This window comes from Vipera ursinii (genome assembly GCF_947247035.1).
Source record: "Vipera ursinii genome assembly, chromosome: 2".
NCBI classification, from domain to species: domain Eukaryota; kingdom Metazoa; phylum Chordata; class Lepidosauria; order Squamata; family Viperidae; genus Vipera; species Vipera ursinii.
The window spans coordinates 12850757-12872264 of NC_139513.1; the positions used below are offsets into that span (position 1 = coordinate 12850757).

Sequence of the window (21508 nt, forward strand, 5' to 3'; positions counted from 1 at the left end):
CCTCCCTCCCTCCCTCCCTCCCCCCCCCCCCTCTCTCTCTCTCTCTCTCTCTCTCTGCATCCCCTGCACTGGAGTCCTTGAGGATGGGAGGCTTACACACCTTTTCTCCAACGTCCCAGAGGTAACCGGCCATCGGTCCAAAGCTGATGCCCAGACCCTCCATCCAAAGTGGAAGAGGGCTGACAAGGGGGACATGAGGAGACCCCCACCCCAGCATCACCCCAAATGTGTTAGGTCTCAGAATGGGGGGATTCTGGGACCTGCTTTTCCCGGCTGGATCAGATGGACTCTGAATGATTGTCCAGTGAAGGTGAAAGCTGTGGGTTTTCAAAGCTCCTTTCCCAGCTAACTAGTCCGGAAAGAGGTTTTGTTGGAATTCACTGAGATAAAATATTTCTGCCCCGTTGACCTTTTGCACGTGAGGAAGGAGGATCTGTGCTGTTGCACGCCTGGAACTAAGGCATAGCAGTGGCCCAGTGGGGCTGGGGACTTCTTCCATGACCAGACAACCTGTAGGGCAGGGGGTGGCTCAACCTCAGAGGCATTACTACTTTCAGAGGAACATTGCGGGGGAAACTCTTGCAGCGCTCATCTCCCAGGATGCTGACAAGATGCAAACTTCCATGGCTGGGAAGAGGGCAGGCAGGCTGTAACATTCCAGCCCTTTCATCCCTCCATTGCATGGCTGGGGGATGCCAGTCTCTTAGCGAGGCAAAGGGAGAAGTAGAGGAGACCATAATAGGAGCTCTGGATCCTGATGTTCGGGATCTGAGAAACAAGGCAGGCAGAGGAAACGGAGTCTTCCTCAGCTCCTCTCCAAATTTCAGGTGTCAGAAAAGATTCCCAGATGTCATCAAACTCAGGGCTGGCTACCAAGTGGTTATTTCCCTGTTTCTTTGTACACCAAAAGCAAAGCATTCCTGAGCCAACCCAGTGGGGCAGTGGCATCAAGTAAGACTCCCAATCTTGTATCCCAGGTTCAAATCCTGCCTAGCACAGCTCCCTCTTTCCCTTCTGCATAGACAACATGACTGAATCAAAACAGTTTTATGCAGAAGGGACCTTCTAGTCACAAAATAACAAAGGTGGTTTCTGAGAGTAAATGAATGGGCAAATAGATACACTCAAACATTCACACATTCCTCATTCACTGTCTCAAACAGTCAACTGTACCTCACTTCAGCCTGTAATGATTCTAAAGTACCCTTGGCTGGGGTCAAGGCTGTGTGGTAGAACTTTTGGCTGAATGGATGATGGATCCCCAACCACAAATCTGGAATTCAACGGTGGAAGTTTCATGTCTCCCATGGGGAAGGGAACCCATGAGCCACTGAGCCAAGAAGGATGGCCCATCCAGCTTGTCAAATAGCAAATTTCCAAGCCCTGTTCCAGAAAGAGATGGATTTAATCTCTCCTGTCCTAGAAAGATACCCAGTTTAGATGTTGACCAGGACAGACTAGAATTGGAACATTGCAGCTTTTCTCTACTGCTACAGAGCCTCTGGTTTTGCTAGTTTTTTGGCTCAGGACAACTAGTCTTTGGTCAATGGGTGCAAAGCACCCTCTGCTTACTCGTTCCCTTTCAGATGAGGAAGGGAGAAAAGAAAGTGAGATGCTTCTTGATCTTGAGCTATTTCTCACACTTGCTTGGAGCTTGGAATGGCTGCGGCGCTGAGAAAAAGATGTGTTTCTGCCTGGTTTCGAACCAGGGACCTTTTGCGTGTGAGGCAAATGTGATAACCACTACACCACAGAAACCAGAGGTATGGGTACCCCTTGACGAGCATGCCCATATCTTTGGCTAGCCATTCCAGACTGGTATTTCCAGAATAAGATGAGTTAAAAGATGAATTATACCTTAGAGATTTGTGCCCTCCAGACAACAGAGCTAATCAAGCAAATGGCTAAATATTTAAGTCTGGCGGAAAAAAATATCGAGAGATTGGGAACTGCAGTCCCAAGGTGAAGGACCCAGTGGATAAACAATCCATCCCCTTCATCTGTTGTTCAACTCATCAAGCAGGCCGTCCCTGGGTGGGCTCGAACCACCATCCTTCTGGTTAACAGCCAGACGCGCTAACCCATTGCGCCACAGAGACCTGGCACAGGCCCCCCACCTGAGCATCCGTAGCTGAGGCTAGACAGCAATAAGATACTTTAGTCACAAGGCACAGTGTGCTCTTCGGCCCCTCCCCTCCCATCAGATGGGAAATGAGAAAACCCGGCTATAACTATTGCTTCTCTTGAGACAGAATCTCAACAGCTGTGCCAGTGGTGTAGGGGCATCATGCAGGGTTCCCAATCTTGCGACCCGGGTTTGAGTCCCGGCTGGCGCACGTCTCCTTCCACCTTTTGCCCTTCTAGGATTATACAGGCTGCACCGCCAGATGAAGATTTCATCCCGGATTCTGTTTTCAGTGAGAGAGAAAGAGCCAGACTTTTGGTGGCTGACATTGATCTCACCTTGCATTGTCAGCAGGAAGCAAAATGTAGGAATGTAGAAATGATTTCTTGGGTTCCCCATTCTTGCCAATGGGGATGGGGGTCAAATCCAGGCATGCAGAGCACAGGGCATTAGCACACCATCAGTTTTCCCACTCAGCCACTTTACAAAGGTAAGGCTGGAGCGCATACCGTGTTTTCCCGAAAGTAAGACCCGGTCTTAGTTTCTTTGGGGCTCTGAAATAAGCACTAGGCCTTACTTTCAGGGAAGGGATTACTTTTGATGGTACCAGCAGGCCACAAGCGGCGGGGACAGGGCAGGGCCCGTGCATGGGGTGGTGACGCAATGTGCTGGCGAGAGCATGGTGGTGGACCAAGTACCGGCGCAGGTGGGTAAGGCTCAGGTGGGTAAGGCGGCAGCGGGAAGGGGGGGAGACCAGGCTGATGCTCCTCCGGCTGGAGTGGGGGGCTTTTCCCTCAGAGATCTGGGGAGGCCACCTTCCTGGCCTGGCCAAGCCCACCTGAGAGGTGAGCAGGGAGGCGGCAGCTTAGAGCCAAAGCGGCAAGTGGAGTGCCGGAGGCTCAGGGAGGGAGGATGCTGAAGTGAGCGGGCCTCCTGCTGTCAGCGCCCATGCCGGCTGCTCCTTCCCCACCAGAGCCAGAATGCCGCCCCGTTTACTGTAAGTGCTGGTAGATGTCGGCCTTCCCTCTGGCAGGCCTGGGCAGCTGCAGGTCAGAGACAGGTCCGCTTCAGCCTCTTGCCACCTGCTTTGCAGCTCTGTCGCAGTTCTCTGCCGCCATGGAGCTGGAGAGCTGGCCGCACCACCGCCCAGATGCCCTTGCTTCTCCCAGGAATTGCATGTCTTCACTTACCTGGCTTCCAGCCTCCTCCCGTTTCTCCTCCGCCGCTGCGTGCAGGGAAACAAAAGAAGTTTGTGGGGGGGGGGGAAAAAAGTTCAATCAATCATTTCCAACTTTGCAAGATCTTTTTGTTTGTTTGTTTGTTTGCAAGAAGTTGGAAATGATTGATTGAACTTTTTTTCCCCCCCACACAAATTTCTTTTGTTTGTGGCACTGCACACACTGGTGACAGAACACGGCGGGACTGGAAATCAGGTAAGCAAAGGAATTCCTGGGGGAGGTGAGGGCATCTAGGTGGTGGTGGAGTAAGCTCCGCGGCTCGGTCTGGATACTTGCTGTTACCAGTAAACAGGGCTTTTTTTCTCATAGAAGGCTCAGAACGGAGTTCCGGCACCTTTTTTGGATGGAACCTTGTAGGGTAGGCAAGGCGGGTTGTATGATGTGTGTGAGTTCCGGCACCTTTTTTTTTTTTACAAAAAAAGCACTGCCGGTAAATACCGGTAGCATGCAGCTGGTGGCAGTGACTCCATCCCGGGGGGGGGGGGGATTCTGCTGTTGCTTTGCTGCTGCTGCTGCTGGGCCGTGCCTGGGCTACTAGCCCCGCTGCTGCATCCCAAGCTCCACCTTTGCCACTGGCTTACAGGAGCTTCGGAGCTGTGAGGGGGAAACAGCATTGGTGGCAGACCGCTCCGTCCCGGGGGTGGGGATTCTGCCATTACTGTTGACAGGGACTGGAACCGTCGTCTGCTTGATAATGCGGTGGTTGGAAATGGAGCAAATCCCTCCATTTTCAACAGCCCCATTTTCAAGCAGATGAGGTTTCCAGTCCCTGTCGTTTCTCCAAGAAGAGTACAGCGCATCTGGATTGCCTGCCTCCCCCCTGCCTCCGTGCTGGACTCATTTGTGCTGCGCCAGGGGGCCGGTGGGTTGCGGCTGCTGCAAGACACCAGCAGCCCCCATGCGCTCACTGCCGCTTGTTCTGGCCATGCCCACCCCACCCCTGAGTTTATTTTTGGGGTAGGTCTTATATTAAGCCCATCCCCGAAACTCAAGCTAGGGTTTACTTTCTGGGTAGGGCGTACTTTTTGGGAAACATGTCATGCAGGAGTAGTCACTGGACAAAGCAGTTGCGTTTGGAAGAGTTAGTGGCAAAAGGAACCCAAGCTGTGAAAGAACACGGTGGCTGGATACCATCAAAGCTGACACCACCCACAGCTGAGAAAAACTCAAAGAAGTGCAAGATTGGAATATGTGGAGAGACTTGGCGCAAGAGTCACCAAGAATCCAACTTGACTGAATGGGTAATAACATCACAAAGGGAAGGCCACCTGTAGTTGTTCAATGGTCAGACCCCTTGACCCCTTGTGCTCCAGAGACGTGTCCTATGGTTCCACCGTAGTCTACTTGAAGGGCTGACACACCCACCTGTCCCCCTCTTAATGCATCATAGTCAGTTTTGCACCCTCCAAGTCTCTTGCAATTCCTGCAGTCATCATCTGCCTTCTTTGAAAGTCCAAGGCAGGCTGGTTGGATGGAGACTCTGTCAAACCTGCTAGGAGGACCAGAGGGTGGGGTGGGATAGCGGGGAAAGAGAAAGGAAGGGAAGGAAAGGCTGGGCATTTATTTGGCCAGTTCAGCCTATCTTGCCATGAAAATGAGTCTCCCTGAAAATTCCACCTGCAGGATGTTAGATGGTTTGGGAATTGAACCCGGGCCGCAGCGGTGAAAGCGCTGAATCCTGACCACTAGACCACCAGGGAAGGACAAAGTGGTGTTCATCTCTCCAGCTTCTTCTTGGAAGGGGCATCAACTCCAGCCTGAGATTCTACAACCTTGTGAACTCTAAAGCTTCCTCCTTCTGTTAGGTATTCAAGATGGACAGTGACTAATATTTATATGTTACTTATATGTAAGGGTGTAGGTTTATACAAATGTTGTATATAGTATGTTTTAAAGGTGTGTCATGTAAGTCACACTTGACAGCAAGCAACTAAATTTTATTTTTAATGTGTGCCGTTGTGCCCTCAGGGGGGGGGGGAAATGACAATAAAGGTTATAATCTAATCTAAAGGGATGCGGTGGCTCAGTGGATTAGGACGCTGAGCTTGTCGATCAGAAGGTCGACAGTTTGGCGGATCGAATCCTGAGTGCTGCGTAACAGAGTGAGCGCCTGTTACTCGTCCCAGCTTCTGCCAACCTAGCAGTTCGAAAGCACGTAAAAAATGCAAGTAGAAAAATAGGGACCACTACGGTGGGAAAGTAACAGCGTTCTGTGCGCCTTTGGCGTCTAGTCATGCCGGCCACATGACCACGGAGACGTCCTCGGACAAGCGGTGCACCGGCCCCTAGAGTTGGAAACGACGAGTACCACCTATGCGTAGCAAGGTGTCAAAAACTTGATGACTGAAAAAAAGGGCGGGATTTTGGGTTTTACTGATTAGATTCATTTGTTGTTCTAGAAATGGCTAGTTTATACTATTATGGAAAAGTAAAAGGTTGATGTTAAGGCTTCATTCTACTGATTGAGAAAAAACCAGGCTCACTTTATCCCGTGCTTGCATTTAGTGGGGTCATCCACAGGCAACAATACAGCAAAACTGTCAAAATGATGTCTGTGACAGTTGACCAGAGATCCTCCGTTTTTTATGTGCAACAGCTTTAGTGTTTAGGAACAGAGGTAGCTTAGTTGCTTTTCTATGAATACATAATCCTTAAAAGAGCTCCCCTGCGGGGACCCTGCCATGGTCTAATTGAGACTGGAAATATACCAAAGGAAAATATTTTTCCCCACTCTGCTTTGTCCTTATTTTCCCCACTGGAAATGGCTGTTAGCAACACACAAGGACGGGATACTTTCCTAAGAGTTCACAATTCAAGAATAGCAATGTTAACTTGGATTGCCAACAAAGTTCTGTCTGTGACAAAACAGAACACAAAATTGCTTTGTGCTTTGAACTGGGGCATTTTCAACCAAGTTGCCTCTGCGCGGCTCTCAGCTCAGCTCACCTCTCCCAGCCTGCACAAGTGTGTGTGTGCATGCGCACAGGCAAGCAGGCGGGGAGGGGGTGTCTCACACCTAGCAGCCCCTTGCCCTCAACAGAGACCTTTTGCAATGGCAGGCTGCAAACTAATGAAAGCTGTTTTTTTTGGAGTACTTTTATTTTATCTCAACGTGCTGCCGATCGCATCGGGCCCTGCCCCCCTCAACTCCCTCCCCCAACCCAGTGGAAGGCTGCAAGAAGCTCCCATCGCAGCTTCTGTTCTTTTTCCTCCCCAATGTCACAACGTGGGGCTGCAAGGAGATTCACACACACACACACACACACACACACACACACACACACACAAGCGCATAGACAGAAGCACGTGTGCGGGTCTGGGAGAGGCAAGCTGAGAGCCACGCAGAGGCCCTTCAGGCACAGAGGCAATGACGACGGGGGAGGGCTCAAAATGGAAAACCTCTGTCCGGAGCCTCGGGAAGCTTAAAAAAAACACGACCCTGCAAAGAAGGCAGTCCATTTCCCAGCTCCTTCCTTCCTTCCTCCGCACTCAGGAATGACGGGAGAGGGAGAGATTGCCAGCACTGCCGGTGCGTCGCTATCCCACATAGGCCTGGGCGGTCTCAGTGAAAGGGAAGCCTGGTGCCTGCGAGGCTGTCACTGAGCAGGTGTGGCACTGATCTACTGGTGGGGGCCACAAAGCCAGAACTCGCTGAGCCTTAGATCCACGGGGCAGCCCTGAAGCCAGCAAGGGCCTCCCCCCCTCCCCGCCGTCTTTGCTCTGCCACCTGGGACCGCAGAAGGCGGCGAGTGTGGGAGAGCCGGCATCCCGGGGGAAAGGAAATCGCTTCTCTTGCCCTTTTTCTCTTTGGTCAGCAGGGATGCCGGGCACTCGTAGCCTCCTCTTCATATGCCCAGGGGGTGGAGCGGGGTAGTCCCTCACTGGCCCTTTCCTGCCAAAACCTCCTTTTATATCCTCTCGTCTCTCCAACGCATACCACCAGTTGAAAAGCCCTGTTATAGAGAATATTGTATGGTATAAACAGTGCTTTTTTTGTAAAAGAAAAAGGTGCCGGAACTCACATGCCTTGCCTACCCTACAAGGTTCCATCCAAAAAAGGTGCCGGAACTCCGTTCTGAGCGTTCTATGAGAAAAAAAGCCCTGGGTATAAATATACTAAATATCTAGTATAAGAGAACAAACATAGAAAGAACTTGCACGTGGTTTGTTTCACTTTTGTATCTTGGATATTTTTTCAAAATAAAACATCTCCACATCTCTTTTTTTAAATAAATATTTTATTAATTTTCTACGTTTACAATCAAATACTTAATAAACAACATATTGTCTGGGTCCATTAGTAATTCAGTAGTATATATTAACTTCTTCAGTCTAGATCAGGGGTGTCAAACTCAATTTCACTGAGGGCCGCATCAGCATTGCAGTTGCCCTCAAGGGGCCGGGTGGGTATGGCCTGGGTGGGCGTGGCCTACTGGGTGGGCGTGGCTAAGAGTGCGTATGGCTTACTGGGTGGGCATGGCCAGCTCTACATCGTTCGCATCAAGGGTGCCTATGGGGACCTGGGCAGGAGTGGGACAGGTCTCTGGCAGAAGGAGGAGGTTCTCTGGGCCAGGGCCAAGGCAGTGGGGGCCGTTCCCTCACTGTTTCCAGGATGGCTTCATGGGCCACATGAAACCACTTCACAGGCCGGATCCGGGCCCCGGGCCTTGTGTTTGACATGTCTGGTCTAGATCCAATATTACACCATCTAATGTTTCCTCTCTTCTTCTGGTGATATGTATTTTCCCACACTAGGCAAATACAATTCTTTTTGTCATTAATAGATATAGATTAATACAATTGAATATCAACATCTTCTTTACATGATTTTTCTAATAATATCAATAATGTCAGCTTAAGATAATATTTTCTAACTAAAACATATCTTAATTGCATTTGCACTTAATATTCATACGTTCAATCAGTATCCTGTTTTTACTTTCTTTTTAAATTTTAATTTCCCATCGGTGTTCAAAATGTCTCTATTGTTTATAATTTCAAAGTAAATTATATTTGGGTAACCAAAAGCTTCCCTTATTCAAACCTCTTAGCATTTTCCTGCTTCCCTTCTCATACCAAAATCTAATATTCTAATTACAAATCTTGTCTTTCTAGTTATATTTCTATTTCTAACAATTATCTATTCTCCACCATATTTAAACATCTAATTAATAACATCCGATCTAATAGGTCAAAGCCTCTATTTTCTTCATTCTTACTCTAGCTTTCTTCCTTTGCCAACTAACTTTCCAAGTCAATGCATTTGAATCAAGTAATTCTTCCTCTATTTTTGTGTATATTGTTTGGAATAAGAAAAACCATTTGATTAAAGTATTTTTGGAAGAACGCTCAGCCCATTGATATTCATTAAACAGCCTCCCTCCTTCTCCAGTTCCCCACAGTTCTCCTAACAGCTCTATCTTCCATTCAATTGGTTCTTCTTCCTTTTCCTCAAATGTGTTCTGAGATCTTGATTAATAAGATGTCTTTTCCATTTCTGATATTATCGCTACATCTTCTAGTTCTTGAAATGTCTGAGTCTGTCTCCTAGTTCCTTCCTTTAGGTCCTCCATCTTTAGATCTGCTTCCTCCAGTTTTCCTTCTATTTTCTGGGTTGCTAGTTCCTTCTTTGTAATCATTTTCTGGGTTTGTAAATTTAGATTAGAAAATTGTTCTTTTATCTCATGTTATTTCTGGTCTCATCACAAGCTAAGGCAATTGTCTCTTGTATTGATTTCAACATGGAGAGAATTTCTTTCTGAGCTTCATTATTTTCTTGGTGGTATGTCAAAATGAAGATTTGGAGACAGGTGTTAGAGATGGTTTTTTACCATTTAAAGCTGAGTATGGGACATCCATTTTATTTTTTTGTAAGAGGTCTTTAAGGTGAAAATTGTTCATCAATCAAAGATTTAGAATCCAAAGTATTACACCGTCTCAAGCAATGATATGTGTTCCTTCTGTAGGGAAATAGTTCCACAACACAGCTCTGAAAATCAATTAATATTTATGTTCGTAGTTCAGGCAGGCCAATTTCAAAGTAGTTTATCATCTCTGCCACATAGATAAGCAGCCCAAGAGGTTTTTTTCCCTTTTCCCAGCTGCAGTCTTCAAAAATGAAAGTTTTTAAGAGTCATAAAGAGAGGATAGGTCTCACCCAGCTTCATCCACATTGCTGAAAAGTTGTTCGTTGGTGCTTATTTGCTTTGGTTGTCAGCAGCTTGACTGGCTACACAAATGTAGCCAGTCTTTCCTCCACCGGTTTGGAGGGCTTCCTTGGATCAAACGGAAGGGCTGCTGTCCTCCCGTGATCAACGAGGGTCCCCTCCTTGTTCGTCGCCTCTTCGGGGTGACTTTTGACCCTTTCCAGGGTTCCCAGCAGGGTGAGATCGAACACGGAAGACGGAGCCCCATCTCCCTGCGCCTGTCTCTCCGCATCAAACCGGAAGTCTCAAACATCTCCACAACTTAAATTGTCTAGAATTCATGCATTTGATGAATCTTTTGAGCTCAAGTCAATCAAACTGGCTATGGTTTAAAAAGAACACGTGACAAATTGGTAATAGGGATGGTAATTTTCCAATTTTCCCTTCAAACCCCTTCTCACACATCATGGTTTCTCCTGACTGTGGATCTTTCTATGACGGGTCAGAGTGCAATTCCTGGCAAAGCTCTTCCCACATTCCATGCATTGATATGGCTTCTCACCTGTGTGGCTTCTTTTGTGGGACTTAAGACTACTGCTACAAATAAAGGTCTTTCCACACTCCGTGCATTCATATGGTCTTTCTTCTGTGTGGCTTCTCTTGTGGGAATTAAGAGTATTGCTACAAGTAAAGGTCTTTCCACACTCCGTGCATTCATATGGTCTTTCTCCTGTGTGGATCCTTTTATGGGCGATAAGACCAGAATTCCACCTAAAGCTCTTTTCACATTCCACACATTTATATGGCTTTTCTCCTATGTGGACCCTCTTGTGGGAATTAAGACTACTGTTACGAATAAAGGTCTTTCCACAATCCAAGCATTTATAAGGTCTTTCTCCTGTGTGATTTCTTTCATGTCTTATAAGAGAGTTATAATAACAGAACGTCTTTCTACACTTCATGCAGTGATATGGCTTCTCCTTTGTATGGATAGGTTTATGGTGAATCAGATTTGTTTTCCTACTAAAGCTCTTTCCACACTCCATGCATTGATATGGCTTCTCCTTTGTATGGATAGGTTTATGGTGGATGAGAGCTCTTTTTCTACTAAAGCTCTTTCCACACTCCATGCATTGATATGGCTTCTCTCCTGTGTGAATGCTCTTGTGGGAAATAAGACTACTGCTACAAATAAAGGTCTTTCCAGACTCCATACATTGGTACTGTTTCTCTCCTGTGTGAATCCTCTTATGGGAGGCAAGATTATTACTGTTTCTAAAATCTTTTCCACACTCCATGCACTGATATGGTTTCTCTCGTGTGTGGATCCTGTTGTGGTAATTAAGACTACTGCTACAAGTAAAGGTCTTTCCACACTCCATGCATTTATAAGGTCTTTCTCCTTTGTGATTCCTCTGATGGATTATTAAAGAGTAATTATAAGAAAAGGTCTTTCCACACTCCATGCATTGATATGGCTTCTCTCCTGTGTGGATCCTCTTATGAGAATTGAGGCTAGTCTTATAAGTAAAGGTCTTTCCACATTCAGTGCATTGATATGGCTTCTCTCCTGTGTGGATCTTCTTGTGGCAATTAAGATTACTGATACAATTAAAGGTCTTTCCACACTCCATGCATTTGTAAGGTCTTTCTCCTTTGTGAATCCTTTGATGGATTATAAGAGACTTAGAATAACCGAAGGCCTTTCCGCACTCCACACAAGTATATGGCTTCTCTTGTGTGTGCTTCATCTTATGGGTATTAAGATGAGTGGTACAAGTAAAGCTCTTTCCACACTCAATGCATTGATATGGTTTTTCTCTTTTGTGAGTCCTTTCATGACTTCTAAGAGAGCGATTATTACAGAAGGTCTTCCCACACTCCTTGCAGGTATATGTTTTCTCTTCTAAATGTGTCTTTTTATGGGAAATGAGATGATCAGATTTATCAAAGCTTTTTCCACATGCCGTACATTTATATGGTTCTTCTCCCATATCAATGCTTGTACAGTTAGGAAGTCTGACCTGAGGAAAGCCTTTTTTAATTTCACTTTGTGATTGCTTCGTTTCATCGCTCTTTAGTTGCATCTGATCTGCAAACTTCCCTTTTCCCTCTTTCGATTGGCTCGCTTGGCATTTCTCCTTGCAATTCTTATTCTCTTGTGCATTAAAGCCTTGGGAAAAAAGAAAGAAAAGAAAACTGTAGCAAGAATAGGGCGGAAAATCAAACCTTTACTTCTGAAATTTAGCCAAAGAATCATCAATATGAAGAGCCTTGGTGGAGCAGTGGGCTAATGCCTCCTTAAGTAACACCAGCTGCCTGCAATTAGTGCAGGTTCGAGTCCCACCAGGCTCAAGGTTGACTCAACCTTCCATCCTTCCAAGGTAGGTAAAACGAGGACCCAGATTGTTGGGGGCAATTAAGCTGACTTTGTAATAATGCCGCTTGCCCGCCCTCCCCCAAAGCCCTAATAATAAGCAGGCATATACATAGAATGAAGGCTATTGCTAAGCACATTGATTTGTGCTTCTTAGATTGTAAGCCGCCCTGAGTCTTCGGAGAAGGGCGGGATATAAATGGGATTAAAACAAAAAAAGATTCCAAACTAAGATTATAGAAACGACCCATTTCCAAGTGGATCTCTACTGATCCTCATATAAAGGGTTTGGATCACATCAAAACAAATCTAAGACACAACCCTGATCTAATCTTTGACCTGGGACTATTCCGTGGTGCCACAAACTCCTGAAGTGCACTGGACACTGTATTGTGCTGGGTCAGCAACATACCCACCAGCTTATAGCAGCTCACGCCCAACGGGGAGCCAATGACCGGGCTCAGGAGTGAATACTGAACCCCTAGTGGGTAGAACCTTGCTCAAGAGTGGCCACACCATCCCTGCATGCAGCCTGTCCCTCAGATTCTGGCTAATATTTTCTATGGTATGGAAATGAAAATTTATATTTATCAGCAGAAAGCATTTTTTTTAAAAAAACATTTCCTTTATGTAAAAGGGAAGGCAAGGCAGTTTTCCAATTTTTCTTCCAATAAATTTCCTTCTTCCATAAATCCAGTTTGGTCAAGCGGTTAAGGCACCAGGCTAGAAACTGGGTGACTGGGAGTACTAGTTCTGCCATAGGCATGAATGCTGGCTGGGTGACTTTGGGCCAGTCTCCCTCAGCTCAACCCAGGTCACAAGGTTGTGGGGAAAACAGCAGGAGCAAGTAATATTGGGGTGATCCACCACCTTTATTATTTACAAAAAATAAAGGCAGGATATGAATTAACATGATGGTTTTTATCAAAAGTATCATCTAAGCCTTCCACCCCACAATTTCTCTACGTTTCCGTGCACAGATAGGGATTCTTACCCAGAGAAGCCAAATTCCTGGAATTCTCCAGCATGACTTCTCCGTGGAGCGCTTTCTGGGTACCATCCAGCTGAGACCACTCCTCCGTGGAAAAAAACACAGCCACTTCCTCAAAAGATACAACATCCTGAAGAAGAAAAGAAATGTCCTTATTAACAGATAATCCCAGAATAATTTGATAGTTTTCTTCCACTAACTACAAGGGAAGAGCTTGTAATAATATATGCCTATGGAGATTCTCAATCATGTCATGATTGTCGCAAAGATGCTTTTCAAAAGGCAAAAAACAGTATATTTCTTTATAATGGTATGTGAAAATGACCCCGGGAGACAGAAAGAACAGCCCCAATGCTGACAACAGTCGGGTCAATGAAATCTGATGGCGAAGCGGGAAGGGTGGAGAAAGCATCTCACAAAGCATCTCCTCAGAAGACTAATCTGAGTGTGAACGTTCAATCATCAGATGTCAGATTCTTATTGCTCAGAAGCAGCAATTTTACACATTGAACTCTAGAACAAAATGAAATCCATCCAAGATTCATGGACCTTTTCTGACGTTTCTCCTCCTTACCTGAAGAAGAGGTTCAGCCAATCCTCCAGCTCCACCACAAAGAGGAGATGACTCTACAAATTCCAAGGACACCTTGCTACTCTCTGTGAGACAGAGAAAAATGGCGGAAGCAGATTTGTTAAAGAGAGAGATTCCAATGAAGTGCAGCAAAACAATTCAGCTAAATGTTGAAATCTCAGATCAGAGAAAGAGCGTGTTACCTCGCCTGGTGTCCCGACTTTGACTTTTCTGGAAGCTCTGCCTGAGCAGCAGCTCTCGAGAGAATTTGGACGAATCTTTCCTCCCCTTGGGATACTCGGTCACAGTTTCCAAGGATTTCTGGACATGATGTGATAGGAGGAACAAAGGAAGAGCACAGAGATAGAAATGAATTATTCTACTGCACCTTCAAACTAGCAGACCCCAATGTCCGTTGCTGAAACCCGAAACAGAATGAAAGAATTGCCCCAACTATATCATCTGGAAGAATAGAACAAATGGCCTTAGGAGTTAAATAATCCCAGAAAACAGTGCCAGAAAAGAATTGACAGATTCAGAGTGATTCTCTTTAGAGCTGCTAAAGACTACATTTTCACACCTGCAACTCTTCTTGAATCTTATCCTCCTCCTGGTTCATCAGGAAGCCTTCGGCCAGGGCCACCGCCTGGGAACTGGTCTCCGCTCCACACTCATGTACCCATTTCCCCATCTCTGGGGGAAGGACAGCCAGGAATTGCTCCAGGACCACCAGATCCAGCATCTGGGCCTTCGTGTGTCTTTCTGGCTGAAGCCACTGACAGCAAAGGCGGTGAAGCTGACTGCAAACATCTCGGGGACCCCTCCCCTCCTGGAACTGCACATTTCTGAAGTGACAGTATTGCACCTCTGAACTGTTGGCTTCCTGTTCTTGACTCTTCTGCCCAGGACTTGCCCCATAATTCCCACAGTTCCGAGAGTGAGCAGCCGGAGGGCCTTTTCCAAATTCTGCATCTGCTGGGAGTTGTCCCTCCATCTTCTCTCTGGTCCCTAATCCAGCTCCAAAATGGACTGATGGATCTCCACAGGTCTTCCTAACCACAAGAGGTCTGGCCAAATCTCCTAAAGGCCATTCAGCCCCTCTTCCCACACAAGATGCTTAGGACTCCAGGGGAACCAGGAAAGCTTTCCAGCTCATATATCTGAAATGGAAAACAAAAGATAACTGAGCACGCAGAAAAACCCAAATAAGAAATTGTTATGAACCCACCAATATCTGGGAAGAGGGGGAGAGTCTTAGTAGGTAGACTGACCAATATGTATGCGGAAAAAATTTTGTAGTAAGCTGGTGGATCAACTTCTATCAGGGACTAAACAGTTTACATGCATAAATTTCTAATTTCTACTTATTTAAATAATTCTGATGGCCGCTTGCAGCTTGAAAAGCAACCTCTATTCAGAGGGTGCATTTATTGCAGTGGGAGACTTTAACCAAGTGGATTTGAAAGCTACCCTGCCACATTTCCATCAATATGTGGACTTTGCAACCAGAGGGGACAATACACTGGATCTCGCTTATTCTAACATCAAATTTTAAAGTATTTAATTAAATTATATTAAATTAATTTTAAAATTTTAATTTTATTGTTATTAGGAATTGTGGGCCTGTACTAATTTAATTCCATTTTATTCTTTTTTGTACTGTTTTCATTGCCCTGTGAACTGCCCTGAGTCCTTCGGGAATAGGGCGGTATATAAATTCAACTAATAAATAATAAATACAATAAATAAATAATGCTTTCAAAACTATCCCCTGCCCTCACCTGGGCTCCTCTGACCATCTCTCAGTACAGCTTATTCCAGCATATAAACCTTTATTAGTCAGAGTGAAACCTATAGTAAAGCAGGTGAGGGTTTGGACAGAGGGAGCTATAGAAGCGTTACAAGACTGCTTTGAGTGCACAGATTGGGGCATGTTTAAGGAAGCAGCTGTTGATAACCAACATATAAATGTTGAGTACGCCACCACGGTGTCTGCATATATCCAAAAGTGCACAGATGATCTCTGTGTCCTGAAAAGCATTGTTGTGAGGGTGAATGATAAACCGTGTCTGACTTATGAGGTCTGCAAGATGCCGAAAGCACGAAATGTGGCTTTTAAATCTGGCAACATGCTGGCACTTAGAACAGCCAGAGCAAATCTGAAAATGCCATAAAAAGTACAAAGCAAGCCCATTGCCAGAAAATTCAGATTTTTTTTCAAGACCCTACAAACACCAGGCAAATGTGGAAAAGAATCCAGGCCATTACAGATTACAAGGTGAATCCATCGAGATGCACAGACTTCCTAAACCAGACATGTCAAACACAAGGCCCGGGGGCCGGATCCAGCCCGCGAAGTGGTTTCATGTGGCCCGCGAAGCCATCCTGGAAACAGTGAGGGAACGGCCCTCGCTGCCTTGGCCCTGGCCCAGAGACCCTCCTTCTGCCAGAGACCCTCAGATCTGTCCCACTCCTGCCCGGGCCCCCATAGGCACCCTTAATGCGAATGATGTAGAGCTGGCCACATCCACCCAGTAAGCCATACACACTCTAGACACGCCCACCCAGTAGGCCACGCCCACCCAGGCCACACCCACCCGGCCCCCTGAGGGCAACCGCAATGCTGATGCGGCCCTCAATGAAATTGAGTTTGACACCCCTGTCCTAAACAAACTGAATGCATTTTTTTGGTAGATTTGGTAGATCAAATAGCACTCCTACTAGGAAAGCTTTTTGGTAGATCAAATAGCACTCCTACTAGGAAAGCTTTTTGGTAGATCAAATAGCACTCCTACTAGGAAAGCTTTTTGGTACATCAAATAGCACTCCTACTAGGAAAGCTGTGCCCCATCCTGATGAGCAAGTGCTAAGCTTTGATGTCACCTCTGTCCGGAAAACACTGAGGAAAGTTAACATTCGGAAAGCAGCAGTCCCAGATAACATCCCTGGACGTGTCCTTAGAGTGTGTGCAGATGAGCTGACTTGTGTTCTCACAGATATTTTCAATCTCTCATTGTAGCAGGCAGTGGTCCCATCGTGTTTTAAGATGGCCATCATCTTGCCAATGCAAAAAAAAAGTTCACTATTACAGGTCTCAATGATTACTGCCCAGTTGCACTTGACATCCACCATTATGAAATGCTTTGAGAAGCTGATAAAAGGACTTTATTGTATCTAGGCTCCCGCCAGCATTTGACCCACTTCAGTTTGCCTACTGACCAAATCGCTCTACAGAGGATGCTATTTCTTCCGTTCTCCATCTGAGCTTGAAGCACTTAAGAGGAAAGAAATACTCATGTCCATTTGTTGTCAACTTCAGTTCGGTGTTTAACACAATCATTCCCCAGCATCTAGTAGACAAACTGGGCCTTTTAGGCTTAAACACCCCTTTGTGCAACTGGATTCTTGATTTTCTTACCTACAGGCCCCAATATGTGCGAGCTGGAACAAATACCTCTAATACCATTTTCTTGAGCACAGGTTCTCCTCAGGGCTGTGTCCTAAGTCCGCTGCTGTTCACCCTGTTGACTCATGACTGTTGTGCTAGGTTTGCCACCAACCATATTGTGAAGTTCGCAGATGATACAACAGTAGTGGGCCTTATTCATGATGACAATGTGGAAGCTTACCGCAAGGAGTTTGAGGAGTTGGTGAACTGATGTAAGGAAAACAGCCTAGTTTTAAATACTGGAAAAACCAAAGAGATCTTTGTCGATTTCAGAAAAGGCAGGCACAGCCACACTTCTCTGTGCATTAATGATTCACCTGTGGAGATGGTTACCAGCATCAAATTCCTGGGTGTGCAGCTAACGAGTAAGGTTGGCTTGGTCGCTCAACAGTGAGAAACTGGTGAAGCGGGCACAGCAGCGCCTGCATTTTCTGCATCGCATGAGAAAAGCTCATCTTCCTTCCCCTGTCCTGACCACTTTCTACAGGGGGACGATCGAGAGCATCCTGTCATACGGCATCAGTCTGGTTTGGAAGCATCCCTGCTTCAGACAGGAAGGCGGTGCAGAGAGTGGTGAGGATGGCCGAAAAGATCATTGGCAGTTCCCTCCCTCCCATCCAGAACATAGCACAGAAGCGTTGTTTGAACAGGGTCCATAAGATTATCTGGGACACTACACACCCTCTTCACGACCTGTTTTCCTTGTTGCCTTCTGGGAGGAGGGGGCTTCATGGTATCCGTAGCAGAACATCCAGATTCAGCCATAGTTTCATTCCATACAGCATTAACCTTGTGAACTCTCAGGCTTCTTCCTTCCATTATATATTCAGGATGGCCAGTATTTAATATTTTATTGTTATGTACATGTAGGGGTGTGGGTCTACATACATTTTGTTGTATATAGTATTTTTAGGTGTGTGTCATGTATGTTTCACTTTGAGAGCGGGCAACTAAATTTCATTTTTGATGTGTGCCGTTGTGCCTACAGTAAAAAATGACAATAAAGATTATCTTATCTTAATTCAGATCATAAACATCTCAACTCACAAACAGCCATTGAGACGAGCGGCTTTCTAAATCGATTTAATAGGTAAATCAATCAATATTTTAATTTCCAATAAAACTTTAGCCAGCAGAACTCCATTAACCTCCTGGCCCAAACCTCTATAGGTACCCGAGAAATCACAATCAACAAACCCTCATTCAATGCAAACAGAATAATACCGGAATCAATAAACCAGCTATGGCTTAACCTGATCCAGGCATCTCCTGGGAAGAGGTTCCCCACTTTTAGCCTAATCCTGAATGGCTCCGGCCTTTCTGGCGATCCTGGTTTTCTTCCTGGAGGCAACGCAGCGGAGCTTTGATTTCTTCCCTCCCTGGCCCTTGCATGCACAGGTGGGGCAGGGGAACATGGGACCCCGGGCTCCCCCCTTTCCACGCCTCCCAACCTGATGAAGTTTTCCTTTTCTCCATGCGCGGTCCAGACCGTGAAAGAAACGTCCCCCCCACTTACTGAACTCCGGAGTCAGGTTTTGATCTCCATCCGTGCAAAGCTCCCTTGCAGCCTTTTGGAGTCCTGGGAAGGCTTTAGCCCAGGGGTAGGCAACCTCGGCTCTTTTATGACTCATGGACTTCAACTCCCAGAATTCTTAAGCCAGCATAGCTGACTCAGGCATTCTGGGAGTTGAAGTCCATGAGTCATAAAAGAGCCGAGGTTGCCTACCCCTGCTTTATAGCCTAAGGCTCGCAGCGGGGAGAGAGAGCAGAATCGCACCTGTAGGAAGGGCGGAAGCACCATCAGCCTCTTCTTTGAGCTTTGATTTCTTCCCTGCCTGACCCGTGCATACACGGTGAGTGGGGGCGCAGGGGAACATGGGATCCCGGGCTCCCCCCCCCCTTACCACGACTCTGAACCTGATGAAGTTTTACGTCCAGCCCGGGGAAGAAACGTTCCCGAACTTACTGAACTCCGGAGTTAGGTCTTGATCTTCCTCCGTGCAAGGCTTCCCTGCAGCCCTCTTGGCTTCCTGCAAAGGCTCAGTCTAAGGCTCGCAGCTGGGGAGGAGGGGGAGTCGTGGTGGTGGTGGGGAACTGCACGAAGGGCCGACGCACTTTCAGCCTTTTCTGCAAAATGCCCCCTCCTCTCTCTCGACCTGGGGAAAGAGCGCATGCTCAGTTCACTCCTGAAACGGGGGCGGTGAGGGCTTCCCTGCCTTTCCAATGGCTACCCTGGGAGCCCCCTGGTGGATCCTGCACGCAACGCTAGATTGTTGTTAGTTGCGAAGTCGTGTCCGACTCATGGCGACCCTATGGACAATGTTCCTCCAGGCCTTCCTGTCCTCTACCATCTTCTGGAGTCCATTTAAGCTCACGCCTACTGCTTCAGTGACTCCATCCAGCCACCTCATTCTCTGTCGTCCCCTTCTTCTATTGCCCTCAACCTTTCCCAGCATTAGGCTCTTCTCCAGTGAGTCCTTCCTTCTCATTAGGTGGCCAAAGTATTTGAGTTTTAGCTTCAGGATCTGGCCTTCTAAAGAGCAGTCAGGGTTGATCTCATCTAGGACTGACCGGTTTGATCGCCTTGCAGTCCAAGGGACTCGCAGGAGTCTTCTCCAGCACCAGAGTTCAAAGGCCTCAATTCTTTGGCGCTCAGCCTTTCTTATGGTCCAACTTTCACTGCCATACATTGCAACTGGGAAGACCATGGCCTTGACTATACGCACTTTTGTTGACAGGGTGATGTCTCTGCTTTTTAGTGTGCTGTCTAGATTTGCCATGGCTTTCCTCCCCAGGAGCAAGCGTCTTTTAATTTCTTGGCTACAGTCCCCATCTGCAGTGATCTTGGAGCCCAGGAAAATAAAATCTGTCACTACCTCCATTTCTTCCCCATCTATTTGCCAGGAATTGAGAGGGCCAGATGCCATGATCTTGGTTTTCTTAATGTTTAGTTTCAACCCAAGTGTGATCGTCATGTTCCCTGCGGATGATGGGCATTGGAGTAGAAGGAAAGGGTCCCTCTAACACTGCCTGTCTCGAGCTAGCAGTGATTTCTAGACTTTCCGTTTTCTGATGTCCAAGAACGATCTGCGATCTTGTGAATATTGAGAAAATCTCTTTGGAGGCTCAAAAGAAACAGGAGCCTCACTTTGAAGCCCCGGTTGTGTGATGTGGTTGTCAGTCCTGAAGTGAGGGAAGATAAAGGGGCTGGCAAGTCACAAAATAGGAAGTGAAGGGTTAGGAAAACTAAGATTTGTATTGATTGTTTTATTTGGTGAGTTCTATTTTTGTTATCAACAAACCAAAGATCTCCCCTTTTTTGCAATGTCAACACACTAAAGTCACTTCCATTCTCCTGAATATCCGTAACTTGGCAGAGAGAGAGAGAGAGAGAGGGAGAGGGAGGGAGGGAGGGGGAGAGGGAGAAAGAAACTATGACTAAATTCTATATAGTTTTATGAAACTTCTATTCTCTTTGGATTTATAAGCTAATGTGTATTGCCCATTAGGGACGCGGTGGCTCAGTGGGTTAGGACGCTGAGCTTGTCGATTAGAAGATTGGCAGTTTGGCGGGTCAAATCCCGAGTGCCGCGTAACAGAGTGAGCGCCTGTTACTCGTCCCAGCTTCTGCCAACCTAGCAGTTCGAAAGCACGTAAAAATGCAAGTAGAAAAATAGGGACCACTACGGTGGGAAGGTAACAGCGTTCTGTGCGCCTTTGGCGTCTAGTCATGCCAGCCACATGACCACGGAGACGTCCTCGGACAAGCGCTGGCTCTTTGGCTTTGAAACGGAGATGAGCACCGGCCCCTAGAGTCGGAAACGACTAGCATGCACGTGTGGGGGAACCTTTACCTTTTACCTTTATTGCCCATTATGGAAATTTCAGTCCAGTAGAGCCTTATAACAATTTGGAGAAGTTGGCAAAGCTGAATGTGGCTGATTGTCATCAGAAGTGCCGACAGTCACTTTGTGAAGAGAGATGGGCGGCATATAAATTTAATAAAGATAAGTAAAAATGTTTTTATGTTTGGGAATAGCAACATTACACAATGACCCGGGGATGGGTTCCCATAGGTTGAATTGCAAATGACCCAACTCCATTGTAACCTCATCTGTCACATTGTGTGAATGCAGCCATACGGCGCCTATTGCCTTTCCTTTGCAACAAAATCTTTGTTGTTCTCTGCTTGATTTTTGCAATAGAAACCTCTCCTCTTCCTTCACAGAGCAGCATAACCAGACAAAGATTTCATCCTGGATTCTGTTTTCTGTGTTTCCAGCTCCTAGAGGTTCAAAGTCAGTTTGAGGAGCCCATAGTAAGCGCTATGTATCCTGAAGCTCCTGGTCATGGTAAAGAAAGATAGGGAAATTTGAATTGTTTCTTAGCTCCTTTCCAAAGTTCAGTTGCTTGATAAGGTCTCCGATTCAGGCTGCTACTATCTTCTCTGGCCCTTTGCCCAAAAACAGAAAATAACCTTGAGCCAGTTCTGCAAAGCCATGTCAGTGATCTAGACATAGAAAGAACTTACACAGTTTGTATGTTTCACTTTTGTACCTTGGATATTTTTTCAAAACAAAATGTCTCCACAACCGTATTGGGAGACAGAGAA

General features: G+C 46.4%; 1 long non-coding RNA gene across 1 annotated transcript; it reads right to left on the reverse strand.

Annotated features, from left to right (window-relative positions):
• Positions 1–12954: 12954 nt before the first annotated feature.
• On the reverse strand, positions 12955–13772 carry LOC310636809. Its single transcript, XR_014491797.1, has 3 exons — positions 13652–13772; positions 13452–13534; positions 12955–13007 (listed from the first exon to the last, which is right to left on the reverse strand). It is a non-coding gene; the product is annotated as an uncharacterized lncRNA (long non-coding RNA).
• Between the last annotated feature and the right edge of the window lie 7736 nt (positions 13773–21508).